The sequence below is a fragment of the Anopheles maculipalpis genome, chromosome 2RL (assembly GCF_943734695.1).
Source record: "Anopheles maculipalpis chromosome 2RL, idAnoMacuDA_375_x, whole genome shotgun sequence".
NCBI lineage: Eukaryota > Metazoa > Arthropoda > Insecta > Diptera > Culicidae > Anopheles > Anopheles maculipalpis.
This window is the reverse complement of record NC_064871.1, coordinates 12,670,777-12,694,953: the sequence shown is the minus strand read 5'-3', so window position 1 is coordinate 12,694,953 and position 24,177 is coordinate 12,670,777. Positions and strand designations below refer to the sequence as shown.

General features: G+C 43.0%; 3 protein-coding genes across 5 annotated transcripts in view; 1 reads left to right on the top strand and 2 right to left on the bottom strand.

Annotated features, from left to right (window-relative positions):
• The window catches only part of LOC126558132 (E3 ubiquitin-protein ligase RING1), a 470,233-nt gene that overhangs the window by 86,264 nt on the left and 359,792 nt on the right, over positions 1 to 24,177 (bottom strand). The gene's annotated exons all lie outside the window — the stretch shown is intronic.
• The window catches only part of LOC126557706 (nucleolar protein 56), a 357,328-nt gene that overhangs the window by 74,598 nt on the left and 258,553 nt on the right, over positions 1 to 24,177 (top strand). The gene's annotated exons all lie outside the window — the stretch shown is intronic.
• The window catches only part of LOC126559169 (MOB kinase activator-like 1), a 284,421-nt gene continuing 264,665 nt past the window's right edge, over positions 4,422 to 24,177 (bottom strand). Inside the window, exon 3 of the mRNA XM_050215285.1 lies at positions 4,422 to 4,434. The gene's annotated coding sequence lies outside the window, so the exon portion shown is untranslated. The remainder of the gene's footprint in view (positions 4,435 to 24,177) is intronic.

The window sequence follows — 24,177 nt, the reverse complement described above, 5'->3', positions numbered from 1 at the left end:
GTAGCTGTGTGTAACCACAAATGGTGGTCATTTAAGATGGGCTTGATCGATCGAGACAGGGCGTCACGTGCGTGTGTCCTTTCGAGGGTGTCGGTTTGAAACTTAAGCATAGTATAAATATGGTTATAATTTAATTAGGGGTTTGTATGTTTGGTGGAGCACATTTTATTAGCTGGAACCGTAAAGATGCTACTAGCATACATTAATTTACCTATTTTCAATGTTTCGACTGAGATTTTTAAATAATAAAAATCAATAAATTTGTTTATTATTGTGGAGATGCTAAAATACAAATTTGTTGTGTTTAAAAAATATTTTCAATTGTCTTTAAAAACATGTTTTGTAACTGATAGCTTGTTATTGGGCAGCCAGTATTACTATGCGGGGATGGTCCGTATGAGATTTGAAGTCCTGCCATGTAAAGATTGGCGTCGTTGTCGTTTAAACCATTCCTCTGCCCCTTTGACTATAAATTGTTTGATCGTTTTACATTGATTGTTTGATGTGTTTGAACTTATCCATTTTTATACTAAATTCAGCTTAACAAGTGATTAATTTTTATTTAGTTTTTACATCAAGATTAACATGAAATACTGTGAATCCAACCCATTGTTTAAGTGCTCCAGGAAAAGAGCTAAACATATAAATATTTTCTTTAGCTTCACGCCTCCCCGTAGGCTAGAATTGTAGGGAGATAAAATCAGATAACATCCACTCTAACACTCGTGTAAACAACGCCAACTTTCCACCAACCGAAAGCATCAAACGCATGGCAAAAGGGCGTAGTAGTGATGCTACATAATGTTCCAATGTTCATGCAACGTCTGCATTACACCCAGTTGATAGTGGTGAGGTTGTTATAGTTTATTTCCAAGCCCGTTGCAAGTGCTTTCTTTCCCAGTTTCTAGGATAATTCTAGGCCAAAACCAAAACATAGACGAACGCACAATACAAAAACCCACAGTGCTATGATAAGGATGTTGGAGTGGTGAAGTTTCCGGAGTACCCGGTTACGGCACAACAACACAAACAAGTGTAAAATGTAGTATAGTTGGAAGGCTACAGCTGTAGCGTAACGGTTTCGAAAAAATTTCGATATAAAAAGCACTTTACAGAATACATTGGCAGGGCACAAGCCATCACACAAGCATGAAATCGCCCACCATTATAGATGTGTGTACTATGTAATTCCTAACGTTTGCAGAAAACTGTTCCACCAACTAGCAGGCAGCCATGTTGTTGGGCGCTTTTTTCCACTGAAGTATATTTTTCTTCCAACGAACGCCGGAATGGCTGCTACCGAACCCGAACGTGAAATCTACGATGCCCGGAAGCATCGAAATTAGGTCATCGAAATCAATAACTCCCGACAAATGATAGCAATGGTGATCCCTGTCTTGCCCAGCATGCCAGTGATACTGGTGATAGCGGGATGTACTACGCTCCAGATATAACCCACCACTCGGGGGTGGCAGTTACGGCGATAAAAAACGATATTCAGCAAAAGGGAACAAAGTTTTGTGGTAGCAAAATAGCGAGCAATAGAGAAAGCGCACAAACGGAACCTATTGGAAGCTCCATCAAAATAAACTGCATGACTTACTGCCTTTGCTGCGATAGGGGAGCGTACATTTCATCAATTTACTGGAGGATTTTGTTTTGTTTTTGCTGTTGGCTTATTGTGAAAATGTTTGAGTATGGTGAGAAGATTCCCAGGTTTGTTGTAATGCCGAGTTTTTGTGACAAGTGTAAAACAAAACATTGAACTGCTGTTGGTCTTGAGTCACCCAAAATAAGAATTTCATTTTTAAGTTCAATAGTATCTTCTGGATAACAAAATCACAACACTAACTTTCATGTGCACCTCAAACCATAACTCAATACATTCGCTGCGCCATACAAGAAGTGTGTGTCTTATCTAGGCAGGAAAAAAATTAACCTCATCGGAATCAACTTCATATTGGCGCTAGTGCCTTTTGCTGATGTTATCCTTTTCCTATGTTCCTTAATTATCCTCCTATTCCTCGCAACCCACATGCGAACTCAGCCCAGCAATCTCACCATCGTACAACATTTCCCCCCAATGATCGTATTCAATTGTGTTACGTAGTGGGAAATGTGACTGCCAAAATTGGCGAAACTCCATCGATTGAACGACCAACGATAAGAGTAAATATTGTTTCTGATTTTTGCACACTCGAAGAAGAACGAGACGTGTACGTTGGCCGATAGATTGTTTTCGTAGTAGAAAGCAGAAAAAAGAATCGATGCACACGGTCAACATAACGAAGGCAGCCGCTTTGTGCGCAAACATAATCGTACACATCAATATCGTATTGATTTAATTACTTCGGAAATAGAACGATCGATGGAAACAGGCCGTATTCAGAAGGCTTAAGTTATTCGTTTTCGTTACTGCAACTCCATTGCTCGCCTGAATTTTGTTGTGCAATAAAATTATCAAAAATTAGCTTTTATGTTAGCAGACAAAAGAAACCTCAAATATCAATAGGTTTCCATAAAAGTTTCGCGTTTGAAGCGATTGAAAATAAACCTAGCATTTAGCACACATCAAAGCTCTATTTTAACATTTTAAAAATTGAATATTACTCACTCGTTCACCACCTCCAGCCAATCGGTTTTTACGTGCAAAAATGGAATACTGAAGCTCCTGTTTCGGTTAAAACAATTGCCCTTTTTTCTATCACAGTTCGCAACGCTGCACAGGACACACGCGAATCTGCCGACACCGAGCCAATGGACACGCAATGGCGAACAAAAGCGAACCATACCTGACCGGCATGCACAACAACAATGGCTGTTATAACCAAAAAAAAAAACAAAAACAAAAACCCCTCAACACAACAAACACAAAAGCCGCTTAAAACATGGACGGGTTCTGCATTCGAAATATTATTACGCGCCCAGACTCGGATCGCGCTATGTGTTGTTGTTTTGCGAGCTCGTGTTTTTTTTCTGTCTTTTCGTTCGTTCGATTAAATTATTTCTAAACGACAACGGCCACCACGTACAGGCGCGTACACCCATCGGTGCGTGTACCACTGTACCACGGGGGAAGGAAACAAAAGGAAGGCAAGAAAAAAGCTCATGAGCCGGGATGAGCAGAAAATGACTGCATCGCAGGGATAAGGGTTCAGTCGAACAGGCCTCGAAACCTCGAAAAATGGCGAGTTTATTAATGCGGCAAACGGACAGTGACTGTGGCAGAGCACAAAGGCTTTAATATCATTATGTTGGGTCGGGTTAAGCGTTCCTGTACGCTGCTTGTTTTGCAAATGAAGCGTAAGTACAGTGGTATAGAAATGGTAAAGAAGTTTATGAACGGTTTGTTGAAACTATATTCCATTTAAAAAAATTTCTTAATCCTTTTAAGACACCTCACTTTTGTTAAGGTAAGTTCTGTGGATTTTTGCAATAGTTGAGAGAGAAAAAAATAACACTCGTCGGTATAATCGTCATATTTCGACATTTTTATTCGCTAAACTAGTTTTGTTAAATTTCACAAAATATTTCAAATAGTTTTGTTAAATTTCACAACACATTTAACATTGTTTGCACATTCAAATTACATCCAAAAGACATAAATTAGCTTAGAAAAATATTTATCTTAGCAAATTGAATAAATATTGGCCAAAAATACAAGAAGCACAAGGTAAACTTTGTGAAAGTAAATACATTTTATTAAACGTTTTTTGCTCCTAGCCATGCAGTTTTTACAGAATATTATTTTCCATAACTGCATGCACGAAAAAAATGGTTTTATTTTGTCAATTCTTCTACTTTTTATATTTTTTTTATATTTTCAAAAACAAATAATCCGATATTTAGGTTAAGAAATGTTCTACAAAAATTTAAGTTGGTGTAAAATAGTTTGCAATTATTGTTTAAAATCAATACAACAGCTCAATTTGCGTCACCTTCAGTATATAAAGAAAACATTTGAATCAGACGCGAACGTTTAAACAACGCCATACGCTTTAATGAAGCGCTGTCATATCACGGACAGCAGATTTGCATTACCATAAAATGCCCCAAGCTTAAATATGAACAAACGTCACCGAAATCACCCAGGGAGAAGATACGCTGGAAATAGAAATTGTTCACAGTTCTAGCTGTTCATTTGAATGGTAAAACAATTGCATTCAACCGTCCGCCCTTAACGACCATTCCCATGGGGATCTGCGCTGCCTGCTATGGCAGCTTGGCATAACTATGCGGCACTGCACTTGCCGTGGACATTCGGGGCGGTTCCTTATCTACATGCAGCTGCAGTGGAAAGAGAAGCGAGCTTCAAGATGCCTTCAGCTAGTTGGATGTATGCATTGTACTGCTACTGGCTCACAACACACACACACACACACACACACATCTCAGCCAACGTCCAAGAACTTACCCATCCTCTCACACACACACCTCCCCCGGCAATTCTGTTGCAAAACAAAGCTAATTATACAATTTTATAACCGCCACCAAGAGTGAATATTTAATCTCTCCGCTGCGAATCTCTCGTTGGGAAAAGAACAGAGGCAAGAGATAGAAAATAAAATGAAAAAACTTGCACAAAATTCTTGCCACACACTGTACACTGTCGCCAAAGTCCTAAAGGCGCGGCACAACTTTCACACCTTCGCTGCCACCCGTCCGTGCGCTTGTCTCGCAAAAGAAAGTCATGCCAGTGTCGTGGTTTGCAAAATAGCTGCATGGTACCAGTTCGTGCATTGTTATCAAACGAAAGCCTTCCGCTTGGGGGTGCAACGGAAAGACACACACACACACACACACACACACACACACACACACAAAAGAAGCCGCCCATGGATGAAGCCAGATCACCCGGGCAACCCTGCGGAAGCCGGCGAACGAAGATTGCTTTTTCGTATTTTAATTTTTGAATAACACGCCTTCATTATTCACTTTTTCTTATCTCTACTGTGTTTGGTTTCATTGTTTTTTCTTCTCTGCTTCTGCTTTTCAGTAACGCTGCATTGAGTGTGAATTAAAAAGTGAACCAAAACTGCGTTGCACTACCAAGCGGCACAAATCATCATGAGACACCAGGCGTCTCCATGGAGGACTTTCTGTAGCGTATTATATCTATGTTTTTTTCATTAAATTTCACTCGCACCCAACCGAATGCTGTGCATTTTCTATGCAATGTGTAATGAAAATGCCCAACATCTAATTAAAATTCGTCTTCTACACATACACACCGACACACACCAGCGCCGTTCGGGTTGCATTCTGGCTAAAGGTGAGCAATTCGGGCAAATTAGTTAAACAAGAAGTGTATGTTGCACTTTCTTGGCAGTGGTTGCACGAGGGTTCTTTTCTTTTTCTTTCATTTGGAGATAGATTTTGCCCGTCTTTTAGGTGACAAATGTGGAGAATGTGTGCGCCGCGTATTATGCACGATACGTGCTGTCTTCGGTGCAGTGGAGTGCACCACTTGGTGCAAAGGTAACATGCTTTGACGTTGGCTGACGTGGTCGTTTTTTTTTTTGTGTGCATGCATCTTCTTCTTGCAGTTTATCTTTGTCATGCACAGTGTATGCTCGTTAGGCGTAAATAAAGTGTCTAGGACGTATTTGATTCGTTCGGTGGAGACAGCCCGCATGCTGTCGAGCTGGTAGAATGCGGAAGAAATGCAACCAACCGCGAACAGACAGTGATGAATCTGTTCATAAGCGATTCCACGAGTAGATAGAACATTACTGTGCAGAACAATGTTTCCATTCAAATCGTCTTGTAATGAGTGTTTGTTTTAAGCTATAACTTGGGTACTTTAAAGTGCGTTAAAGCACTTGATGACCTCAAAAAGTAGCATTATAAAAGAAAGTTCTTACTTAACTGATTGAAATTTCAGCAAGAAATTTAGAGGTACTAGAATGAGTAAAATAAATTTTTCTTTTAAGTCATATTTTTTGCTTCGGAAAATCGTTCCATTTTCCAAAATAAAGTCATCATTAACATTGTAACTGTCTTCATGAAGCACTTTTTTTTTGTATTTCTCTCTAAGCAATCAAACTCAGCACAAAAAGCAACGAAGCCACGCACAAGCGAGAGTTTTCAGGGAGCTGCAAATGCCATACCGTTTGATTAAATGAAGCCGTTATCTGTCTAGTACAGCTCTTTTTTCTGCCAAACCGCCGCTTAATGAAAACACAAACACTCGGCTACCTCGACCCGATCCTTTGGCCACCCAACCCAACCCAACCACTCCCCGGTGGGCGAGGTTGCTTGTTGAGAAATTTAATTTAATTATTTTCCCCATCAACACCATGCTTGCCGACGGGCTGTGTACACAAACATGCACACACACACACACACACCAGAAACTCTAGCGTCCGGAGCACCTGTCAGTTCATCGGGCTCATCGTCCTTAGCAACAAGATTTCCACGAGCCAGCGGCCAACCGTCTTCCCTCCATCTAGAATCATCTCCGATGTGTCCTGGCCAGAGACAAAGCGCAGGTGAGCGGCGTTTCACCAAATTGATAAACGAAACCAACCCACCAGCACCCGCACCGTTCGTGTACCGTTGTCCAACCCGTAAGGCAAGACAGAACGCAAGACTCAGCGCCCTTATTTGCACGCCACGTTCGTGTTCATGTTCATGGAGCATGGTCACAGCTCCCCGGGCCAGCTTTCTACAGAAGGCACGAAGGCGCGAAGGGGCTTTTGTTTTCCCATTCCCATTCCCATTGCCTCATTTGGTCCGGGCGCGCAACCGGATCGTTCGCATCTTTTTACCACCTTCGCAATGGTTTTGTGTTGGCTTCAAGTGGTATTTAACCTTCGCGTAGTTCATCTTTCTCGACCGAGCGCAAAAACCACACGCAGCAACGACGGAACGAGCCTAGGGTGTCCTCGAGAACAATTCAAGCAACTGCTACATGAGCACCCTAGAAGACTACTGCAAACCACGTCCGTGCCCGTCTGTGAAAAGCGAGACAGTGCCCAAACTTCCACGCTTGAAACGAAAAATAAAAACAACACACGCAGTAGTAATTATGAGTAGCGGAGGAAATGTAAAGAGATCAGCATGGTGGCACATCAACAAAAATACATCTGCTGGAAATGTGCGCCAGTGCATGGGAAGAAAGGGGAGTAGTTTTGCCCGGCGGTGTTACTACTCTTGTTTATTGTAGGGTTGAGTGTGTGTGAGGGTGCAGTGTATTAATCAAGAGGTTCCAAGAAACGGCTCTAAGCGTGCGAATAAAGTGGATAGAAACAGGCAAGAAGCGTTTGTTTAAATTCATGATGTGAAATTTTCTTCGTTATTAAATTAAAGTCCGACGAACACATAAATTCTGGCACAAAAGTACCAAAGTAAAAGTACAAAAAATTTGGTCTTCAAACATATTTTAAACAGGAATTTCACTTGATCACTAAATTGACTCAAAGCGCTGTCCCATGGAATAGTTATTTCATTTATTCTTCTTCTTCTAGGCTTTACGACCTCTAAGGTCACGCCGGCCATCGAAAATGGCTTACTAGACTGCCGATACCAGTGCCGATACCACCGAGGAACGGTCCGGATGGGATTTGAATCAGGGTCCTGCCTTTTGAAGACCGGCGCTGCTGTCGCCAACACCACCGGGCCGCCCCTGGTGTTGGCAACAGCGGCGTTATTTCATTATTGGAAACAGAAAGAAGATACCGGGGACTAACTCCAACGAATAAGGAGCCCTTTCACAAAAAAGGTCTTGTGAGACGGTGCGTTGACATAATGCAAGATTTGTGAACTATCCTTCCACAAAGAAGGCCGAATGTTACACACTTTCACTCTCAAACAGTTCCCACAATCTCTGATAGCACAATTCTACGTTAATCTACAAAAACGAGTAGCATGACTTTCAGTTATGTACGACTTTGTCGTCGTTTTCTTATTATTTAAATTCATGTTCAACTACAAAAATCACATCTCATCACTTGTTTTGAAGCACTGGACAAACGTTGGGTCTGAATTCAGTTGCTAGTGCATGTCTTCCGCCACCTGCTTCTTGCTAGTCGAATAGCATCACGATTCATGTCCAATTGACCTACAAAAATCCTGCGATATGTGCCGTGAGAATTCTTTCGAATTTAAATGTAGGTTTTCAATCACTCATTTTTCGATTTTCGTTGGGAATCGTCTTCTAGATTTTCTTAACGTTTTCATCACCAAAGCGAAAAAATTTTTTGGAGGATATCTCGACCTTCTGCAAATGCTTTATGCCAATCAAAGACTAGAGGTAGTGACTACACAATTTCGTCATATGATTTTTGTAGTATTTTCAATGATTCGGCACACGACATTCCGTAACAAAAACAATCTTTCGGACAAATTCTTGTGATACATACTTTTTGCTTGGGAAAAACTCAACATGCACAACTGATAATGATAGATACCATAGCTTGTCAATCTAATTACTTAATTATTGCCAGACTAATTGACAAATAATGTTGAAGACTTGCATATCATTGGATGGCAGTTGTGTCAATGAACAATTCCCGGTACTTTTGTGACAGAATGCAATTTTCAACCCAAGTTGAAGAGAGCGTGAGAAGAGATTTGCTGCTGGTCTGTGAATTTGCTATACTGCAACAGAATGTGCTGTTATTCTCATTGTTATTCTGTTTGATTTTATCCTTACAACGAACCAATTGTTTAGGTAAAAAGTTTAAACTCTTCTTTGCAAATGCCACCATTTTCAATCACTGTAGAAAAACTCCACAGCAAAATCAAACAAAACTTTAATAAAATATGATCCCACATTACTAAAACTTTCTTTCCAGAGTTTGTACAATCCCCTAGTGCCAACACTCAGACGACTCGATACCCACTTGAACTATCCTAATCATTTAGTTTGTTTCATCGAATTTCCTCCTAATCGAATGATCAAACGGATCCGGCTCCTGCCCACGAATGTTACAGTTCGGTTCATCCATTCTGCATCATCCTTGTTGCCAGGATTTTGAGCAACAGAAACTTTTTGTCCGAAAAGTATGCCACGATGACACCCGTTCCGAAATCGAACCACCCTCACGCGGCACCCCTCCGTTCGACGTTCTTTTCGCTCATTATCCTTTGATCTCTGTCGCACGGGGTGGCAGAGTTTGGAAGGTTGACAGCTAGCGGATGGATTGTTAGCATCAAGCACTTCGTCTATCAAGCTCACCCTTCAAAACCCAATCTAGCCACCCATCTCCAGTAACCATGGGTGAACTTCAATCCCCCGAGCCGAGGGAAAAATTCTAAACAAGTAAACACAAAAAAAAACATCTTTCCAACAGGCACAAAATTATGTTACTGGCCGCTTCACAGTTGCTCACGACATAGCCCCGCACTTAAAAACTTTTAATTGGTAAGCTGATGGACCCAGCGAACTAAGCGCAGATAGAAGGCAAGAAAAAACAACAACAAGCTCGACTAAAGAATTCTACCGGAGCTGGCGGCGGAGCGTGGGACGAGAGAAGGAGAGAAGAGCAAAAGGGAGAAGAAGTTTTACCCGCTTGTCAGCAGTCTGCCAACCGCTACTGATTGGCATCCAAGCGTGCCGGTGCGAATGTCGCTGAATGTGGAAGATTGCGTCGTGATGTCTGAAGACTTTGTTCTACAAAGTAATTAACAGCGAAACACGCTTTTGTCCACACTCCTCAATCAAATGCCCAACGACAACGGGAACGGGGAGGGAGCGAGAAGACAGAGGGTGTGTGTAAAAGCAGGAAACAGCAGGGATATAAAATGGTTCAGATTTTCTTTTTCACCTTCTTCCGGGCATCACACTCACAGATGCTCCAGTCCGATCGTTCGACCGGCTATAAAACCTCGCTCGGTTTCCATTTAATGGGTTTCGTGATATCGTAAAACCGGGAGCGCTATCATCTGCAGCCCCGGCCCGGACTGGTTAGACTGATACCGAGACAAATAGCATTTAATCGACCCCAATCAATTTAGCAAACCACCTCACCACCCACCTCATTGTTTTCGATTGGTCAGTTCCTAAAGGGGAGGGGCGGGGGGGATTGATATATTTTTTTATTATCACCGTCCCCGAAAATACGGATGTTTCTATTTGCTCACGCAAACACTCGGACACAAGATTAGGAGCAGATTAATCCCACTAAGCAGCGCTGTATCACCAGTGTCACGTGTCACGCACAAACAAAACCAGTAGAAAGTAAATGTCCGAAATTATTTGCCCTCACCCGCGATGAGGATGGCCGCATGCCTAAGGCTATTTTTGGGACAGGGAAAAAAATTGATCCTGCCACTACCAATTCCGATAGAAGCGGGTGGAACCAGCATAGAGCGGAAAAAGGAAAATCTGAACCCACACGCACGCAGAAGACGGTGCACTGGTACGTGACTATGAATAAGTAAGTAGTGGCGCTGAAGACAGCCACAAGAAACCGTGCTATGACTTCCCATCCATCAGGCTGCACGAGGACGAGCTGGTCGATCGGTGGCCTGCTTCCGTCGTTTTGTTGGGCACGATTTTGTTGCTCCAAGAAAGGCTTTCGTACATTTTTGTGGCCGGAATTGTTAAAGCGGTTGAGACGTTGTAGATGAATTGCCGATTTTTTCTCCAATTGTGTCAGCCACACGAAATAAATCATGTTGGCAACACACACACACACACCTGGCTGGTACGCGGTTGATTGTAAAACTTCACCGTCATGTGCGTCCTTCCGTTCATGTCAAACCGGAAGGAGCTCCGATTGATTTTCCTCTTCCACCGGTACTAAACCCATGGCAATTGAAGATTGGCATTCTGACACTCTTTGCCGAGCAACCGTGTATGTGGCGATGAAGCTAGAAAAATATCGCCGGTAAAGTCATTTCGGGTGCAGAAATTCCGAAAGGTAGACACAGAAAACGGAACGTTTGCTATCCTAAACACGGATTTGTCGGCGAGTTCCGTGCTGGAAGAACGGAAATGGACAGGTACAGCAAAAAGAAAAAAGCAATTTATTCGATATTCATTATCGTTTCTATTCAAGAGTAAAATTGAAGAATCACCTTCACTTTGCTACCGGATTTCGAGTTTCTAGATGTTTGCTTCCTTCCTATTTCCTTGCTGTGGCAAGGCTCAGGTATGACCCAGGTGGTAGCGGACGTATATGGTCGTCTTCCCAATTTTCTTTCCCTATTTGCCGGCAGAAAAATGGACGGACTGAGAAAGCTTTGAATGAATCCGAATATATGTCCACCGATCCTAGCAATCGAAACAGTCGCACTGACGGGCATATGTATGTTAGCCTGCCCAAGTAGGCTGTGAGTGTTATTTTTGGCCGTTCGAAGGAAACTCTTAAATTCACCGAAGCTTTCCAAATCCTCGCCTTACGTCCCTGTTGTTTCGTTTCACGGTGAAAGAGAAAACAAAAATCTCAAACAACATTCCATTTGCTTCGATGAGAGGCCAAACACGCCCACCAGGGTGGTAACAGGTTGCCTGAGCACGATGACGATGATTGAAGGCAACCGGAAACGTACAAATGAAGAACCTTTTTTTACGGTACGGCCCTTATCCGTTTTCCACTACCTTTCTGCCCAACCGTCAAAGAGATGGGGTTCGAATAGTCACTCCCGAGCTATCCCCCAACGGCAGCAAGGAATCGAATCGCCGCGCCACGATCCAAAAGGTTGATTGCTGTGGCACACTCGGTCCGCTGGAGCACGAGCAGGCAGGTGGCAAGCAATTTCTAGGGAAACCGATCAATGATGCGGGGGGGTGGAGATCGATGCCGGATTTGCTCTGATGGCAAAAACAATGTGCCAAAAAGCGTTCGATTCGAGCGTTTCTTCTCGTGCCCTTTCCACCTGGCAGGTGCCACGGGCAAGGAAGAACTGTCAATAGTGGTAGGTTTCGTTGAATTTTCAATTTATTCGATTCCTTCCTTCATCCGTTCCGGACGCAAGCATAAACTATCCCGTAGGCTAGATGAGTTGACAATTTTCTTGTAAGCATTGTAACACAGCAAGCGCGCACACACACATAGAACGAAAGCGAAAGTGGAGGAAAAAAACGAACAACAAGGTGTTGACTGCCCTGAAGCGTTCTTTGATTCTTGAGCCTAATAAAATCTGCTTCCTAGGTGTGTTTCTTGGGATATTTCACACGGATCAATTTTCTTTCCTGACACGTTTCGGTGCCGTACATTAATCTCTCACCCTTGTTTCGAATCACTCAAACCTTTGTCGGTGAATTTCCCCCAAGAGCAACACTAAGCGAACGCAATTGAGGGGTTGGAAGGTTGGGAAAATCCTTTTTGCTTTGCTGGAAATAAAACCTATTTATTCAGCGTTCGTTTTTATATGAAGGAAGCTAAGTAAACCAAACCACGTTTCATGTTCCATTCGTTGAGTGCAACGTCGAGTATAAAATTGCTTTTAATTGAGATGTGGCGCCGAATTATGAAACCATCGCCCACTCGGACTCAAAATAAGTGCGCGCACGCCTGTAAGTTAGTGAGCTCGCCGAACGTTGGACCAGTGCCCACACGGGTGCACTAAACTGAACCTGTTCCCGGGTGTTTGCTTTTGACGGGAAACTTTCAATGTTGTTTTGTTACCACGCAAGGCGAACTGAATAGTGTCATATTTGTAGATGCCGTGAAGGAAACCCATTTCCATGCATCATCCGACACTCGTACGGGTGGGTTGATTTATTGCTGCAACAACAAGTGCGATTTTGAAAACAAAGTAATTTTGAAAACAGTACCATAAACTACGATGTGTTTAGTTTTCTTTGCTTTTAAAACACCGGGCGCCTCCATGACCGGGCGTCTCCATCGAAAGCCAAAAAATTTAAACTACTCACCATACAAACAGTTTCTAATAGCTTCCTTCAAGCGAGCATTAGGATATTAACAGGTTTTATAAATACCACTTTGCTGACCTTGATAGTTTCTGTTGTGTGGCGATGGAAACAAAACGGTCAATTCGTTCCAAAAAAAAAAACACACACACACACACATTACCACTACCGCTACCCGTAACGACTGCTCTCTCCGTCCCATTGCATTAAGTTTGCTAATGTTTTGAAGCGTCCGTTTACGAAATGCAAAACCCCATTCGTTCTCCTCGTCCATCGTCAACAGACTTTTCCCAAGCGCGACAAAACACATACGCACGGTCTCAGACGTAGATTAATACGATAAATTTGCGACGGACGAAATGGAGTCCAAAATAATTCCTAATCCTCTCACCTGCCACCTAATGGGGTTTGTTTCTGGTCACCCATTTTGTCGTGATGTGATGATTTCGATTCTCTTCTTCACACACACACGCCGAGAACGGCAGACAGATGCTCTACAGTGTGCGAGCTGACGAGGTAAGCGACTTACCCTCCCAATCTCTGCTTCTAATGTGATTTTGCTCAAATGACTCGTTTCGGACGGTTTTTCGTACGAGAACGAATCGCGATCAACACACCTGCCGGTGTCAGTTCGTGCTCGTTTGGCGTCGCTTTCACGGTTGCAGCAGTCGGTCGCCGCTACGGTCGCACCCGTAGTCAGATGGATGGATGGATGGACCAACAGACAGCCCATGGCCCACCGGAGGTTGAGGATACCGGGGAAGATGCTTTCGTTTTGCGATGAATCGTTCAGATTTTCCACGCTGATGATGAAAACTACCGTTCTGTGTAAGCGCTGGCCGTCGCTCCACGCATTAAAGCAGGCAAAGACGATGGCAAAACTAAGCCTGGTTCAGTGAAAGGTTTTTGTCTCAAACGAAGCGCTGTGCGTTTGTTGTTTTCCCGAGCGTCGTTGCAAAGAACCTGCACGGGAGTCCTATCTCTAGACGACCAATCTCGTAAATGTCGTACCTCCCGAAAGCAGCCTTTTGGAAATGGGAACGAGCAGCGCAAGCAGCAACAACAGCAAAAAACTACCACGCGAAACCATCAGCAAACTAAACGAACCTAAGGAAACGATCCAAATGAAGAGTAAAATGAAGACACGAGCTGGTACGACCAGCGGAGACCATGAGACGAGGCAAACGCAAGGCGTAATTTAATGATAAAAATTTAATTATATTACATTTTAGCTGAATTCCACCGGCGGTGGCATTTCGTAGTTTCGTTCCCTCATTCCACACGTGCCATCCTGTTGCTGTTGCCGTTCGTATTTGTTTCTTTTCGTTAGCAGCACAGCAAAAGTTGAGTTCTTTGAACTTAACATTTCAGCGAACCTTTTGCCTCGTCATTTCTGGCACGCTTTTCTTCCCGCAGACGAGTGAGACAAGTCCAGCCAGTCAAGCCAGTCCACTACATATTCCATACACCGCTTCTTTGACTTGAACTGGTGGACACTGGTGTCAAAACTGTGAACACCAGCGAATGGTTTTGAAAAATTTTCCCTTAAAGCGAAGCAAATCCTCACTCACTCATCCGAACCCCCTGCCAGCCAGGACGATCCTGTTGGTCATTTTCATTTCTTCATTTCACATTCACATTGGCACAAGTGTGCGATGCTGTTGATGGAAGCTGGAACGTGTTTTGTTGGCGGCTCAAGCACTTAGCAACTCCTACCATGCCTCCGGATGCAGCCAAGGTGCAACCGTGGTGGGCAACCGTGAGGGCAAATAAGTTTCATGCTTTTAGGCAGACCGGGCTGGTAGGCAGCGACAACAAAAATAAAACAAAATCTTCTTAAGTGGACCTTTTTCTTTGTAATCGTCTGGCTTAGGGCGGTCCTTCGCGCACAAGGGACGGTTGTGGCACAACAAGTCAGCAGGAGTCAACTTTTTCGCCAGTGCTGCTTCGTTAAGTTAGCTCAGGGGCTGTGTGTCTTGTGTTTTTCATCATTGGCCAAAGGGAGGACGAGCATTTATGTTATGTTTTCCCATTTTGTCCTATCAAAAGCTTCGTTGCTTTCCTTTTTTTTTTTTTGGTTCTGGGTTTTTGCTTCGCAAGAGAAGGTTTGTTTTGCTTTTAATTACTTCTTTTCATGTTTTCTCCTTTTTTTTTTTTGAGCAATGTTCCTCTTACCTTCTTTGAGTGCTTGTGAGAGACTCCGGTCGTACCTTAAAGCTGAAGCACTCTTAATTAAGATTGCAATGCTTTCAAAATTAAGTTTTTCAATTATAAATTTCTCTCCGTATTTCATTTGTTACATTTTGAAACAATAGAATTATTCATATACTAAAATAGTGTACATTCAACATCCATGAAGGAAGAAATAAATATTTTTTTCTAAAACCAAGAAAAATATTCCAACAAAATTCGGCGCCAAATAAAAACAAAAGTTCTTCAACAATCTGCCCGATCCACCATAAACATTGGATGTCGATAAATTTCGCTTTCAGACCTTGCCGTTAGTCATCGGTGCGTGAAAACATAAAAACAACTGCAGTTGAGAAAGTTAACAAAGTAAAATCATCCAGATGTTTCTTTGCCAGAACAATCTAACAACCGAAGAAAACAGTAACTAGAGACCCAATTCTAAGAACAATATTAGCAGGACACTTCATTTGTTCAAACACAACGCACACACACACACACAAACTTACCCGTATATTGCCAAAAAAAATTGTGTAACATTAATATAGTCGTAAAAACAGCCATAAAACTCTCGAAGAAAATCGACCTACCCTCGATGTGTCCGTGTGTGTGAGTGTGTGTGTGTGTGTGTGTGTGTTTGGTGTATATTATATTTCACTACTACCGTCCACAAGCCATCATACAGTGTGCGTCCAGTTGAAGCACTATGGTCAACTTATTGCAAACAAACTTACCGGAAAGAAAGTTCAAATGCAACGAGCGCGAAGGAGAGCAAAAGAAGACGACAGCAACTAATTTCGACGAAGTGCAACTGGCCGATGAAAGTTTGTCTTAATAGTTTACGATCACCGATCCCGCACCGAGTTTCCCGGATTGGTGCCAAAAGGCACCAGGCTGGAGATAAAGTTTCGCCCAAACACGGTCGGTGGCGTCTTGGGTGGGATTTGTTTATGTTGTTTACGATCAAAAAGTGCCACAGATGCATCGTTGCGCCGGTCTGAATCGAGTTTGGGATGGGTTGTCGGGTGTATGAGTGTGTTTGTGTGTGAGTGTATTGGTACTAAGTTTTCCAACCAAAAAATCCATTACTACCGTACGAAACGACGTCTTCCCACTGCTTCAAAAGGAAGTCCCAAAACATACCCAAAAGGGGAGGAACCGAAACGAAATGGACGTCTTCGAGAGGCGGATGGTCTTTACTAACGAAGCCGGAGCGTAACAGTGTACACTCCGCAAGCAGCTTTACTTCCTTTTTAATTTCCACCTAACGAACATCGTTTCTGTTCACTCTTTTAGGCGGGGTTGTCATGGTTGTCCTTACGTTGTCCTTTGCCGGGCTTTCGTCTTTGTGTGTCGCTGAAACTGAAACGGACGCAAAAGTTTCCGTTTTTTGGGGTTTACTTCCTATCTACATCCCTGCAGTCCTTCACAAGCCACTAATTAGGAAATCTAACGTCTAAACAACCCCAACTCCGGACCGCCAAGCCGTACTCACACACTTGACTGGCTCTTGACAGTTGGCGAACAGTGTTGGGTAGCTGGGAGGGAGCCTCTCGTTCGATCCGGTAAGTTGACACCTTGTGCAAGAGGTGGCCGCTATCGTTCGCTCATTCCCGGAATGCTTGTCAAAGCGTTAGCCACCAGTAGAGGGTCAGAGTCGGTTCTTCGATCGACTACTTTCGTATGCGGTACGCAAAGGACAACGGAGTTTTTTGGGGACTATGATACTGCGGGGGCTTTGGAAAATGGTAAACAATTTGCAAAGTTTCAATCTACCTAAAACTCTAGGCTGGTTGAATGTGTGAGGGTGAATGCTATCAAATGGGTTTCACTATTAGTTGCCGTCAACAGCTTCAAACGTGAAATGTGTTTAATACCACTGCATTAAAATGTAGTCAAAAATTTGCTTGTTATTAAGTTATGCAATGTATCAAAATGATGTTTTAGATTACTGTATTCTAAACAAAATGACACACTCAGGAGTACACCACTAATTTTCTAACCACTAACAAGAGCAACTAACGCCTTCCTTTTTTCCTATGGAGACATACAATTTTTTTTTTTTTTTTTGGCAGTGGACACCTCTTGACACGAAACTCATTCCCTATGATCTTCACTGGAGCATCAGTTCACAGTAAAAATACGGTCTCATCAGTTTTTCATAGACAGATCATCTTCAGAAGCGTGCACAGGCTTCAGTGGATTCAACATATACTCCCAAGTATTCAACAAGCTTAAGCAACAATGCTCTATTTATGTTCTCTTCTTCCCTTTATTAGCGCGAACCTAGATCCAGATCAGTATTTTATTTTCCTTACTAACCTCAACGCTGTCGAAGCACTGAAAATTGTCGAGGCGTTAAGAAACTCTGACTACTTTATCCAAAAAATACTGAATATTCCTAGCTGAACGAAGAGATACCACGGCACTCCAACCTTTCCGTTCGGGCATAACGAAGATTGACTTCACCAAAACGACGGAAAACACGCTATTGTCTGTTTAGTTTAGCGTAACGTACACAATCTGGTCGTAATTACAAAATAATTAAATAATAATACATACAAAACTTACTACATTTTTCTAAGCATACCGTTAATTTATTCTCAAAGAATAAGCTACTTCAAGAAAATATTTTCCCTTAAAAGAGATAGTCATTCTGTCTACCTTTTTTCGAATGGAAATTTTCCACCAGTTTCAACCGTACAGTTCTAGCAACTTCAACGCAAGGTATCAGGCCACACAGCAAGCACCAGAACCGAAACGGTGACTACTTGCAATGCTGATGATCCTTCTCCGAATGGAGCAGCATTCACTTCACTTAAGAAGGATTATATTTGCACACCCCTTTCAGTTCAGCAACTTCGAGGTACTCACTCCTACCATCGTGTCCAAAATATTCAGCTTCAGCTCCAAAAAACACGACAAAAAGAAGAAATTATCATAAGAAATTAAGAATAATTAACAGAAGTGTTCTTCTCGCCACCCACCCATCGAGTGGGCGCACAACCTTCGAGGTTGCGATAAGAAGCGAGCTCTGTGTCTGATCTTTCCTTTATGCTGATGCTGTTCTGCTCACAGCTAACCGATGGGGAGTGTTTCGCCCCTTTCGCCCGAAACCGTAACAAACGTTCCTCCGGGCGTGTGCAGATCGAAATCAACCGAGTTGTTGCGCTTATGTTCGATACGTTGGCACTCTCCTTTATTGTGCTAAAGGGCGCTCCAAAAGTTTTTGGCGATGGATTGGGTTGGTTGGTGCTTTCCACAGGCGAATCGAATCGGCCGCGTTGCGACACGATTGTTCACACCAAACGCCCTACATTCGTCGAACAACACAGTGCAAACAGAAGAAAAAAACAAAAGAACATTCCCACTCACATCTTCCAAGCCAAGCCAAGCGTTCCACCCCCAAGATGTAGGTGCGAAAAGTGGCTGGATGCGTAAATTCCCACTCCCGGGTGGCCCCAATCGGATGGGGAAAATTGGGTGGTGAAACCCCTTTCGCGAGCATATTCCGTTCAAGTGTCGAATCAAGTGATGCGATGCGCCAAAGAAACAAAAATGGAGCCGAGTATTTTTCGCGCACAGAAACAAGCTTTAAGTGGGTTTTCCAACGCGTTCCTTCGAGAGTGGTCGTTGGTGTTGGGGTGGATAAATGGATTGGGAGAAGTTTTCGACACCATTATTTCAACCGTGCGAGCCTTTGATGTTCGATGGTGCTGGTGCAAACGTGGCAATTGCTATGTAAAGTATTGGAAGGAATTTCAATGTAGTGGCGTGCGCACACACACACACACACACACACACACACACACACACACACACACACACACACACACACACACACACACACACACACACACACACACACACACACACACACACACACACACACACACACACACACACACACACACACACACACACACACACACACACACTGACACACATGTTCCACTATCATCGTTTGAGCTGAATAATAATAAGCTACTGTGGCAATGGTTCTGCTCTTGTATAGGCCCATCATCTGCAGCAGAAGGTAAATTGGCTGTGGTTGTCATATTAATGTTTTTCCTCAACTTACGCATTATATTTGAATAAAGAAGATGCAAAAGAAGATGGAAGAAACTTACTTTGTAATTAAATTAAGCAAAAAAAATCATCTTGATCACAAAATAGATAAAAAGACACTCTGCGATTCGAATCTCTCTGTCTACTGTAAACTCGCTCAGAGTAAGTTAAATTAAAACGACTTCCAAAACAGTTCTTAAAAGAGAAAAAATGAGAATTTAAGGGTAGGGTAGGAAGAAAGAAACGACCAGTGGTAGAAGCAACAAGGGCACCGATCGTCACACAACAGAACCAGGATTCAAATCCCATCCGAACCGTTCCCAGTTAAGGAAGACTGACTCCTGCAGCTACGTGGTATCATCAAGGCTAGTAAGTCATTCGATGAGCGGCGTGACCTAGTAGGTCGTAAAACCATGAAGAAGAAGAAGAATACTGAATTCTGAATTTAGAGAACGTCTGTCAAACGTTAGCGCATGATAATTAGGATGTATATCATAAAGAAGATCACAAACAAAACGGCACAATTACAACTTCAGTAACCATCGTACTCGTGTAAACCACAGAGTGTGGCAAACAATACATGGCCCTTTTGTCTCGCGACCAGTGTCTGAGAAAATCATTATTACCCCTATTTCTGGGCCACAATGACTCTCGATCGTAATATCTTAAGCATCATTCTTCCTGCCATCTTGCCCCAAGGCTGGCAACGAGTTAAAATTACCTCCGAATCGCGTCTAAATTCCGAGAAACACAATCGCCAGCATCATCGGTCGCAACGTAACCGAATGGTCATAAATTCGTCTCTCGAAAAAGGCTATTTTCGTACGGCACTGTCCTATTTCGACAGCGGCATGGGAGCGATCGGGGCACGGGTACTCGGGATTTTGCAATGAAACAAGTCGAATTATCTTCGTTATAATTTTAATTATTCTACCACGGCTACCCCTTCAGCGTATCAACGCGGGGCAGCACACTCGAGTGGTACTTGTGAAAGTTGGCAAACAAGACAAGCATCGGTGTACGGGACCGGTGACGAGTGCATGGCTTTTTTCGGGTACCACGACGGTACATTATCTTAGGCCTACTCTTTACGACCGAAACTCAACCAGAAGGCACGAGAGAAGATAGAAAGCGTCGTCATCAATAAAACAAAAACCTGCTGGTTGTGTTCTTCCATCCGGTGGGTTTGCCGTTTTGTTATCGAACACAAAAACACTATCGGTGTGAGAGAGAGATTGGCGGGCAGGGCCAAACGCCATTAAGTTGTGCGTTTGGCAGAGCACGAAATATTCGGGCGATAAATTTTACACCATCAAATCGGCCTCAAAGCAGCGCCACATCATAAGATCGTTCTGTAGCACTGTTTGTATCATTTTCATACAAGCAACACACATGCACCCACCAACCTCCAAAGCCAACATAATGGTGTCCCCTATTTCACGTTCCATATCTTACTTTTGTATTATGGTTTCTTCTTTTTTGTTTTTGTCGCGCATATAAAATTGTCAATGATTTTCTGTCAGCCACACACTTCCGTGCAGACGACGTGCAAGGTTAGTTTTGAATGTGTTGTTTGGTTGGCTTTTCTTTTGTTTCTTTTTTTTTCTTCACTGGTATGTTGTGTGGACAAATAAAACCCCAATGCGTGCATGCATGCGTAAGAGTGCGCGTATGTGTGTTTACCTTATCCACACATCCGAGAAACCTTCCTAACCGCGCTGAAGAAAGACAACCTGAAACATCTTTATTGGATGTAAAAGGGCAAGGTGAGCCGTAAATTTTGGCCGGTAAACATAAATTTTGGCCACGTTTACATAAATATTGTGTTGCCAGAGATCTGCGCGCGTGTGTGATTGTACCGTTCCGTGTGCAATCTGGAGGAACATTGTCTCGGTTGCGACGGCACAATGCTACCATACAAACGATGCCATCGCGAACGTACGAACGGGGAGGCTTATGGGCCGAGATCATAAGACGCAACAGCTCGGTATGGACAGTTTGCTAGCTACACCTAGCTGCTGCTGCAACATCTTTTTATCGATTTTTGGGCTCCATTTTGGGCGGCTGTACATCATCCGTAACGTTCGTTATTTAGTTGCTGTAGTAACCATTTTCACTATCTCGGGGTAATAATTCCCTGCCGAGGTGTGTATCATGTTTACAACCTTAACTCTATCCTTCAGTGGTACAGTGACTCAAACGAAAATCCGGACACCGTACAATACGAGAATTTATTTAAGGAAAGTTTTCTTAGCTCACAAACAAGCTGTTTTAGCTGTACAAGCTTGATTCTTTTTTTATTCATTCTCCATTTTATAAACCTGGCTCAGGTGTTTTCTTCGGATCTGATTTTGTTCAATGATAGGATAAAAGATAGATGTGCATTTTTCAAGAAATATTCTTACAGGGTAACACATTTCTTTTTGCATTTAAAAATAAATAACTTTCAACTTCTATGACGCTAAAGCTGGTTCCCCTAATTAAATCCCGCATGAGTCAACGATTTTCTAACCATTTCACAGATTATTGCAAAAATGCTAAAGGGTGATCTTCCGTTTGTTCCTCGGACAAAAATCGGACTTTCTTCAATCTTTTTCCATTTCGTTAATTTGACAACTTATTTCTAATGTCTTTTTAAAGGGACTATTAAAAGAAAGGTTTATTCAAAAATAAGTGAAAACAAATCATGATCATGACATGAATCCCTCGGGCAAAAACATATCATCCACAAGGTTGAGCAATTGTTTTATTTTAAGGTATCCAGATTTCCGTTTGAATCACTGTACGTTGGAAATGGTCTGGCACATATAATTGTTTTGAGGCTCATCACTCAATTTTAAGGATAATTCTTCTAGCGAGAGTTTGGTAAAGTATTTCTAATGTTAAAGCATAGTTTAAGTTGATTAAAGTAAATGACAGTTAATCGGGACAAACAATGAAGAAACAAAAACAATTCTTTTGCAAGGTCGATGTCGTGTCACGCCACTTAAATTGCTCGAAGCTTTCTCACAACAATATTCCCCCTGAAAGAATCTAAAGCATTCCAGTTTACCACCACAATCTACTTCTAAACATTGTCATCATAATGCTTTCCCTTGTGTCCCCTACTCGTTTGACCTCCCTCAATAAAGGAAATGCTTTCCAAATGCGTTTTATTTGTCGTTTAATTTTCTCAAGCATAACCACACAATAACGAACCAGCAAACAAGGTTGCCAGTTGCTTCGAATAAACCTGCCTCAAATTGCTTTCTTCGGTCGCGCAATCCCTCCCTTTTCTTGCTGGCAACCCACCCATTGCAGAGGGCGAGGAGAAAAATTTCATTAATAATCTCCCCTTGCCAATCGTAACGCGTTGGGATCATCATAACCTGGCTAGCAAATCCCGACGGTTTGCTGATGCACGCAAGCACGCTCAACCTTACGGTTAAACCCATCGGTTCGCTCACCGACACTACATAAATTAATAAAAAGCAATCATCGCCCTCGGTATGAAGCGTAGAGACACGGGACTTACCTTCAACCACACCTGCCGCAAGAAAGACACACGAACACCCTTACACGGGACAGGATTCCTTGCCGTGCACACACACACACACACGCTCACACACTGCTCCCTTTCCCACACACAAAAACCGCACGCTCAACGCAATACTCAACTCACTCACAGGCACGGTTGCACAATTGAACCTTTTTCTTCCGCTACCCTTGACCGCTTATCCACCCTTGTCGTGGTGGTGGGTTGGATGATGGGACAGGGTGGTTTTCCAATTGCGCGTGAAATAACTTTTCCACGAGCTTTTTTTTTTCTCCTCTCGCTCCCTTTTTCTGTGTTGCGAATTCTTTCTCTAGCCCAGCACTTTTCTTCTGGTGGCTTGCTTTTATCGGCTCACGCGCACACATACACACACGTACGCGTGCACAAACACATATACGAAGGCCGATGCCCAGTGAGGGGGCCGCGAAAAGCAATCACGCACGCACGCACAGTCACAACCGTTCGCAAAGCTCATTTATCGTTATCCAGCGCGTATGTGCCTGTGTAGGGGGGAGGGTGGCGAGAATCTTGTGAAATGAAATTACCGGAAGTGCCTCCACACACGGTTGCGAGAAACTGCTCACGAAACGCGCTCGTCACGCACCTTTGGACATTCCACACGGCACTGGCTGTTGGGGTGCTGGGATGATGAAAGCCGTCCCTAAAGCTTCAGAATCCTTTGCCCGGATTCACACGGTTGCTTCGAAACACTAGCGACACCGCACCGTCGGTGCTTTAGGAAGCCATTTTTCTTCAGTACCAATCGGGGCCGGTTCCGGTAGCGCAACAGCTCCATAATCACCACCAGCAAGCCGCATCATCATAATCACCATTTACCAGAACGTGCCGGCTCGTTGCTGGGTGGTACCAACGCACGGTTTCTTATTTTCGCTCAAGTCAGCTGAGACAACATTTAAACTGCACTGATATTTGCCCCCACGGAACAACCGGAAATTAAGCAGTTACACTAAACTTTACGAACCATTCTCTTTGTAGCTTAGTACTTTTGCGCCCTTATACCGCCATCTTGCGGCAAACAGTCCCAACTACATTTGTACAGATCACTGACACGATGACAGTTCGTTGACGTTTACTGAAACGTCAAATTAGCGTGATCCTCTGCGCGGCTGATTGTGGATGTATTTCCTTCAACTTTTTTTGCACTAAATTGTATCTCTCGTTGCGTTCGGTGGATTTTTTGTTTGTTTGTTTGTATTACTTTGGCACACGTGTTTCTGGTTGGAAATACTTTTGTTTTCTTTGCAGTAGCTGCACCTCATCTGATTATCTTCGGCCGTCCCCTTAGCATCACTCAAAGTGGGTATTTTTCTTTATTACAAGATTACAAGAGTATTTGTGCAGAGAGTAAAAGTAGTGTCACAACTCACAACTACTCGTTCGATAGAGATTTCAGTTAAAAGTGGGCCATCTCGTATGTATCAGCTGACCAGCTAGCTTATTTTACCTTACACATTAAAGAGGACGGTTATTCGTTATCTATTTTGTTTTGCACGTTGCACGTTGCTTTTATACTGTACACATTAGTGGTGCTTTGCTTCCCTTT